The sequence below is a fragment of the Mustela erminea genome, chromosome 9 (assembly GCF_009829155.1).
Source record: "Mustela erminea isolate mMusErm1 chromosome 9, mMusErm1.Pri, whole genome shotgun sequence".
In the NCBI taxonomy this organism is placed as follows: domain Eukaryota; kingdom Metazoa; phylum Chordata; class Mammalia; order Carnivora; family Mustelidae; genus Mustela; species Mustela erminea.
The window spans coordinates 41,188,050-41,196,838 of NC_045622.1; positions in this window are offsets into that span (position 1 = coordinate 41,188,050).

The window sequence follows — 8,789 nt, forward strand, 5'->3', positions numbered from 1 at the left end:
ATGAAAACACTATAATAAAATTTTCAAATCACTTTTTGGAAACATACAGAAACAAAGCAAAAATTACACATTTCCTACTGACATATCAAATTTAATTTACAGCTTATGTTTAATATTAGGAGAGAAGTTTGTGTTTTAAAAAAGCAGTGAATTGAATTAAATTTTAAGAGAACTGAATATATTTTCTGAAACTGAGCCATATTAAAACAAAGAACCCAGGCGTCGTACCTACGTGGTGGTGGGTTAAAGCCTCTGAGTTCAGTTCAGGTCATGATCCCAAGGAGCTGGGATCGAGCCCTGCATCGAGCTCTCTGCTCAGCAGGGAGCCTGCTTCCTCCTCTGCTTGCCTCTCTGCCTACTTGTGATCTCTTGTCAAATAAATTAAATCTTTAAAAAACAAACAAAAAACAAAACAAAACAAAAACAAAACAAAACAAAAAAAAAACCCATTCCACTACCTATAAGATTCTCTTATGTTGTCAGACCATGAAAGATCATGTACTGGGAATGTTCTTCTCCAACCACCATCCCATTTATACTTGCCTTGCTTTTCCCCAGTATTCTGTCTATACGGGTGGTGTTACTGGGGATAACATTGACTAACTTGTAAGTTCCAGAAAGTGAGAAGTCACATTTGAACTAGATCATTTAGTGAGGATAGCTCTAGTAAGAAGCATAATTTGTTTTGGACCTTGACGAATGTATAAGCTCTAAATAAGAAGAGATTGGAGAAGAGAGAATGACGTGAACAAGCAATAAAGAAATTGTGGGGTGGATATATCAGGGCAAGAGGAAATAATTCAGTTTGATTCATGTATAAGCCACATGAAGTGTATTAGTGAAGGGTTGAGACCATAGTGTAAAAATCCCTGAACATTATTTTTTTAAGATTTTATTTATTTGAGAGAGAGAGATGGAGATAGTGACAGAGAGCATGAGAGGGGAGGAGAGGAAGAGGGAGAAGCAGACTCCCCGCTGAGCAGGGAGACCACGGTGGGACCTGGGATCATGACTTGAGCCAAAGGCAGACTCTTAACCAACTGAGCCACCCAGGACTCCCTTGAATGAGAACTTTCACTTCTGCACCTAAAAACTTAACTATACTCAAAAGGAAAACAAAAACAAAAATGGGGGTGCCTGGTGGCTCAATTGCTTAATGTCTGATTCTTGATTTTGGTTCAGGTCATGATATCAGCATCATAAGATCAAGCCCCAAGTGGGATCCTCCACTCAGTGGGGAGTTTGCTTGAAATTCCCTCTCTCTCTCCTCTCAAATAAATTAAGAAAATAAAATCTTTAAAAAAAAGAAATACCCTCTGTGTATAAACAAATACTTTGCCTAGTTTTATTTTTAAACCACATCTGACCATTTCCAGAATCTTGTTCTATTAGTTATTTCCTATTTGTCTCGTATTTTAGACCTCTCTTTGTCCACCTAGCTGTTTCTTCACAAATTATACTTATGCTTTAATCTCTTCCATTTCAACTGAATCTTCTCACAGGAAAAGTTCACAACTGCCACCCCTTCCTTGCTTCTCATCCCTCATTGTCATATAGCAGTCAGGCTAAAGCTATTCTGGCAGAGGTTACCGCCACCCAGGATACTAATTGCCAAATCCAATCGATTATTCTTAGTTCTCTTCTCAGTTAATCATTCTGTAGAACTTGACACTAAATTATTCCATTCTTAAAAGTCACTCAGTTCTTGTCATATGTGGCACCGTTCTCTAGATTCTCGCACAGCTTGCCTTTCCTTTTATATAACCAGTCTTCTTTAGTCTCTTTTGCTGCCCCCTCCAGTTTCCCCATCTCAACTTATTATTAAGTAAAATGCAGTTACAAAAACAGGATGTGTTTTAAGACCCTATTTATGATCTTTTATATATACATAGACAGTTGTTCAGAGTATGCACAGATAAGTTGTGTTTATATGTAAGATAAGTCTTTCTTTCTCTCTATTGTATATTCATATATATATTCTGGGTGAGTTTGACATTAACGCTCTCCCTTTTTTTTAAGATTTATTTATTTATTTAACAGACAGAGATCACAAGTAGGCTGAGGGGGGGGTGGGGTGGGGAAGCAGGCTCCCTGCTGAGCAGAGAGCCCGAGGCAGGGCTCGATCCCAGGACCCTGAGATCATGACCTGAGCAGAAGGCAGAGGCTTTAACCCACTGAGCCACCCAGGCACCCCAATTTTCACATTAATTCTGAGTGGATTTCACATTAATCATTTCTATAGTTCTTAAATATTTTTTGTAATTATAATGTATACATTTTTAAATAGGGACTCAATGAAAAAATTTGTCAGTTATATTTATATGCCCTTTGAGTATACTTGTGTATTGATTCTCAAACTGCTCTCTGAAGCCCAGACATTTTCCCTGAATTCCAGACCGTGATGCCCCACAGTCCAACTCATCTCTCACCTCCCTCCCTTTTTTTTATACCTCATCAGTCCCCAGATCAAGCTTCCTCCGGGTACGTGCTTTGTGGCAGCTATGTCTTTACATGTTTGTAATTCCCAAAATGAAAAGCCCAAGCATTATTCATGTTTCTATTCCTAGTGCCTATCATAGAAACTTGTGCATAGAATATAGTTACTGAATAGATTGAGTGAATAAACTGAAAAGATTTTTCTTTATTCCACATGGTTTAGGAAATTATCGAAGGTTTTTCATTGTTGTTGTTATTGTTGTTGTTGTTTTGGTTTGGTTTTTTGTTTTTTTAGTTAAGTGACATATTCAGATTTGTAATTTAAGATTAATCTGGAGGGATATAAAGAAAATGATATTGAGACAGAGAGTATAAAAGAGAGGAGCATGTGTAGAGTCACAGAAACTCTGAGCACCAAGGATACAACCTTTCTAATGAAGTGATACCTCCCAAGAATAATAAAAATGTATCCCCGACTTTCCTCACACATTGTAACTTTTTTAAATTTTTTAAATTTTTAAAATTTTTTTATTTTTTATAAACATATAATATATTTTTATCCCCAGGGGTAAAGGTCTGTGAATCGCCCGGTTTACACACTTCACAGCACTCACCAAAGCACATACCCTCCCCAGTGTCCATAATCCCACCTCCCTTCTCCCAACCCCCCTCCCCCCAGCAACCCTCAGTTTGTTTTGCGAGATTAAGAGACACATTGTAACTTTTAAAGACAGACACCATTTGGTGTAACGGTGTCCAGTGATTCTAAAATAAGTCTTTGCTGCCATCTTGTGGCAAAAAAAAGATTATATCTTACAACAATGCTTAAGTTTTGGGAGACATGGTGAGCCATAATTAACCATAATTAAGTTGTTTTTTAGAAATAGATTCCAACTTAAAGGTTTTCTTCTGCTGCTTTCATGCAAACTACCTTTTCAGTCTACATTGACTTTGATATTTTTAAATATTGTTTTGCTAATTGTAATATAAATAGCTCTGAATTATTTTCTATATTTATATTTTGTTCACTTTTCTCCCAATTCTACAAGCTAAAGAAAAAATTTGGTTGTAATTGACCATCTTTTGAATTTGATTTTATTGCCTTTTATTTCTTTTCCTATTGAGCACATACAAATTCATTCATTCAATTTGCTCAACAAATACTTATTGAGTGCCTATCTTATGTGAGTCATTGTTCTAAACATTCAGGATGTAATAGTGAATAAAGAGACAAAAATCCCTGTTTCAAAGATCTTACATGTTAGTTGGATATATAAAGCAGATTTGTATGTCTTAATGTTCTTTAAAAAAAATCTGTTATCCACTTAGACAAACTGTGTAAGTTTATAGTTTGGAAGAAAAGAAGATATACAAGAAACTATCACAAAAAAGGGCTTTCTCTTTAGAAAAGAAGTGCAGAATATTCCAAAATCAGGACCGTGTATAAAAAATTTTGTAGAAACTGAAAGTCCCAGTGATTATTCCTCTATTTATAGGATAACAGAAAAGTGAGCTACAAATAAATGAGTCAGCAACAGAATCTTTAATTTTGGTTATTCAAATCTGAACAAGTCATTTGGCACTCATATGCACCATCTAAAGAGCCAAAGTGTAATGAAAACTGAAATTGTTTGGAAAGGCCAGCATTGTAGACAATAAAGGAGATGTAATGTTATGGAAATGCCAGCAATTAATTGCACAAGGAAATAAATTCTTCCTAATCGACAACAGCTTCAAACTTTCAGCCTGTAAAGTTGTCTTTTCTTTTTTCTGTTAGTAGAATTTATTCAATAAAATTCTGAGATATGATGAATTTAATTTTTTGAAGGCTTAATTTTAAAAAAGATATTCAGTAAGAATGTACATATTTCAGTTTGGTTCAGCCTAGGTCCTCTCTGAAAGCAGAGCTGGAGACAAAAGCTTGCAGTTTATTTTAGGAAATAGTTTATTTTAGAAAATTATTCCAAATGAGAGGAGTGGGAAACTGGAAAGACAAGAGAGGGAAGAAAAATCGACTCCTAGGGTAAATTATTGAACAGCATTATTATTATCATTAGTAGCTGGCAGTTAATTCCTTTAAGAAGACTTGTAGAATATACTTCAGAATTGTCTACCTGAGGCACAGAAGCAGAAGCATGTATCTACCAGTTCCCAGCCACGAATTGGTCAAGGGTTGCACCATACACTTTACTCCTTCCACTTCTAAGTTTGGTAGGTATCAGAAAGGCTAACAAGCATCTAACACATTGGCACCAGAGAAGCCTGGGACTGGACAGAGAAAGGTATGTAATGCAGATGAAATGAGATGTCAGGTTACAACCACAATGACTGGAGTAAAGTGGTGGGCCGGAGATGGGAGGCACAATGTATATGATTCTCATCTCCTATTTTTTAGGTTATTAAAATTAACAAGGACACTATCTTAGATTGGAATTAAAAGTTAAAAACAAAGAGGCGCCTGGGTGGCTCAGTGGGTTAAAGCCTCGGCCTTTGGCTCAGGTCATGCTCTCAGGGTCCTGGGATTGAGCCCCACGTCGGGCTCTCTGCTGGGCAGGGAGTCTGCTTCCCCCTCTCTCTCTGCCTCTCTGCTTACTTGTGATCTCTGCCTGTCAAATAAATAAATAAAATCTTTTTTTAAAAAAAGTTAAAAACATAAATAAATGCGAGTTTAATCAGAAGAAAATGTACTTCACAGTTTACTAAATTACTTCCATTGGGATTGCTGCCTATAGCAGAAATTCAAACATGGGGTAACTTTAGAAAAGTGGGACTCTTCAAATAACTGTGTGCATGCACACTAGAGTGTAAGCATCAGTGTATGTTTTTTAATATACAAAATAATCACCTCTAGTCCCCTTATTAGTTGTTTTATTTCCTCCTTGCTTTATAGGGATAAATTTCAATGTAATTCTTATTTGTAATCTTTTTTTATCTTTAGGGTGTCTTTGCTTTTGTTTTTATTTTTTTTTTCAGTTGCAGTAGTCTATGGACTTCAAAAGCTGATGGTTTTTAGAAATCCAAATTTATTAACTATTTCAGCTAAAGATGTTCAGTTTATTTTGAAAAAAAAAAAGTAACCAAATTTTGGAAGAATCGTTTACAAAATATGCAGTACTGTACTGTCGTAGGACATTTATACTGATTTACAGAGTAGTGAAATAAGTTCAGGACTTTTTTTTTCTCTTTAAGAATTTTATTTGTTTTTCTAGAAGGAACGAGAAAGCACACAAGAGTGAGGGGAGTGGCAGAGGGAGAAAGTATCTCAAGCAGACTCCATGCAGAGCACAGATCTCCACAGGGGAAGACCCTGAGATCATCATCTGAGTGGAAATCAAGAGTCAGATGCTCAACTGACTAAGGCACCAAGGTGCCCCAAGTTCAGGACATTTCTAAAAGTTTGATTGCTGCAGGGAAGCAACATGAAAATAGGTACTGCTATAATGAGGTTTTTCCCTTTGATTCAACATAGGCTTGGTCACAAAAAAAAGAAATTCAGTTCAGTTATATATAAAAAATATTTGTAAATTCTGAACTTAGTGTGAAATAAGTAAATTCTGAGCTCTTAGTATGAAATAAGGATTTTATGTCCATTCAAGTCCTCCTTCAAGTTTCAGGTCTTTAAAGGAAGGTGTTTTAGACATGTAAAAGATCAGGGAATACTTTTCATAAATGATTCCTGTCAACTCTATTAAAAAATAAGCTTCATCTGACAAGAATGCCAGGAAACTTAAAGTAGAAGACTAGTAGTAACCAGTGAAAACATTTCTTTTTTTTTTTTTTTTTTTTTATTTCCAGCATAACAGTATTCATTATTTTTGCACCACACCCCGTGCTCCATGCAATCCATGCCCTCTATAATACCCACCACCTGGTACCCCAACCTCCCACCCCCCGTCCCTTCAAAACCCTCAGATTGTTTTTCAGAGTCCATCAAAAGAAATGAAATCTTGCCATTTGCGACAACATGGATGAAAACATTTCTTAATATATTTATTGTAAGTAAATACATTTAGATAGATTTGATAAATATACATATATTGACATATAATTAACAATAAATATATTTATTTAATAAGTAATAAAGCTAGGATTCTGGGTCAAAGACTGTATGCAAATACTACATTTTCTAAAAACGTAGAAAAAAAACAAAATGAGAGGATGAGGAAGAAAAGAGGAGTACTCTCATTGATTGCCCTCAAGGAAACAACTGAAACTCAAAATCAATTAAATCTGACAGAGTGAGAAAGCCTAAGAAATTAAAAGTAAGAGGTAATTAGGTATTAGTATACAGGGGAAAATTTGAACAAAAAGACAAATATTCCTAATACCAAAAAAAAAAAAAGAAAAGAAAAGAAAATTGGGGCACCTGGGTGGCTCAGTGGGTTAAAGCCTCTGCCTTCAGCTCAGGTCATGATCCCAGGGTCCTGGGATTGAGCCCCACATCGGGCTCTCTGCTCAGCGGGGAGCCTGCTTCCCTCCTCTCTCTGCCTGCCTCTCTGCCTACTTGTGATTTCTCTCTGTCAAATAAATAAATTCTTTAAAAAAAAAAAAGAAAATTTAAGCAAAACAAAATTTGTTGAAATAATTTGTCTGTTGAAATGCCCTATTCAAATTTGCCCCTGGGGGGAGGGGTTGTTTTTTACTTTTATTTGTTTACTCCACAATTTAAGTGGGATCTGAAAAGGGAGATAAATGTCTATGTTCAATAGTACATGAGTAATCAAAATAATTAAGATCACTTCTTAAGTCCAGAGATTGGACTTCCTGCTGTCCATAGGATAGTCAGTTCAAGTCTATAATGGAAACCAGGATTTCCTGAAATGATTATTAGCTACTACATTGCAGAGCTAGAATCTGAATCTGGGTTTGAATCCAAAGATCCACGCTTAACTATTCCATACCATTGTTTTCATAACATGGAAAAAATCTCAAGATTCTGTGTAACAGTATGTGTGTTCTGGAGGAAGGGAATGGGACCTCGATTTAAAGGCTATATAAATTATGCTGTGTTACTACCAGAGAGTTTCTCAAACAATTTGTGTGGTCTGCAATGGAGTGTGGAGATAAGTGGTACTGTGGCTTGAATGGAATGGAATGTATTGTCTCTGTTTTCTTAATAAGAATGACTTAAGGGGCACCTGGGTGGCTCAGTGGGGTAAGCCTCTGCCTTCAGCTCAGGTCATGATCCCAGAGTCCTGGGATGGAGCCCTGCCTCAGACTCTCTGCTCAGCAGGGAGCCTGCTTCCCTTCCTCTCTCTCTGCCTGCCTCTCTGCCTACTTGTGATCTCTGTCAAATAAATAAATAAAAATCTTAAAAAAAAAAATGACTTAGGAGCCCCTGGTGATTCAGTTGCTTAGGCGCCTACCTTCAGCTCAGGTCATGATCCTGGGGTCCTGAGATTGAGCTCCACATTGGACTCCCTGCTCAGCTGGGAGGGTGCTTCTCCCTCTCCTCCCAGCTCCTGCTCCCTGTTTGTCTCTCTCAAATAATAAATCTTTTTTTAAAAAATATATAACTTTGTAGTTTATTAAAATACCCAGAAGAGGAATATAAACTTCCATATACATTATGACTTCAATTCTTTGGGGGTTTTGTTGCTGTTTTTTTGTTCTGTTTAACATTTATACCAATAAATAAATGCTCAGGCTGGGAGTGGGGGGGGGGGACTAGAAATAAATTTATTAGTTATTTTAGTGATTCAGTATTTATTGTTGGGTGGTAGAATTATTGGTTTGCTTTTAATATATTTCTGCATTTTTGAATTATCTACCAAGGTATTTATTAATTTGATTATAAAATGTAGCTGGAAAAAAATGACAAATATTAAATGTATTAGGAAGAGTTTACTAATGATGCTGGTAATGTTGTAGTGATAGTAGGGCACTTAGACCATGAAATTAAAAACAACCTAAACTTTCTAAACATCTTATCAGTCCATTTCTAACTGTGTAAGATTAATTTCCATGGCCTGTTCTTCCAGGCCATGGCTGGTGAAACTGAAAATTGGTACCACCTATTGGAAACTATCGGCTATATTTATCTTTAAAATCTTAAATTTATTTTAAAAGGCTTATGCCCTTTACCTCAGCACTGCCACTTATCAAAACTTATCTAGGAGGTAAATCTAACGTAAGAAAAACAATATATAATAAAGTTGATAAGATGAAAGGAAGAAGGGCCACAGTGCTAATTTATTTAACTGAGTTTTCATTTATAATGATTATGAGACCAAAGTATTCAGGTTAGGTTAAATGAAAAATAGCATATGGTATATATCCATGTTGAGATTACTACATAAAAATTTAATAGTTCTAGGTATAAAAAGAAGGGAATATAAAAAAAAGTGTTTTGT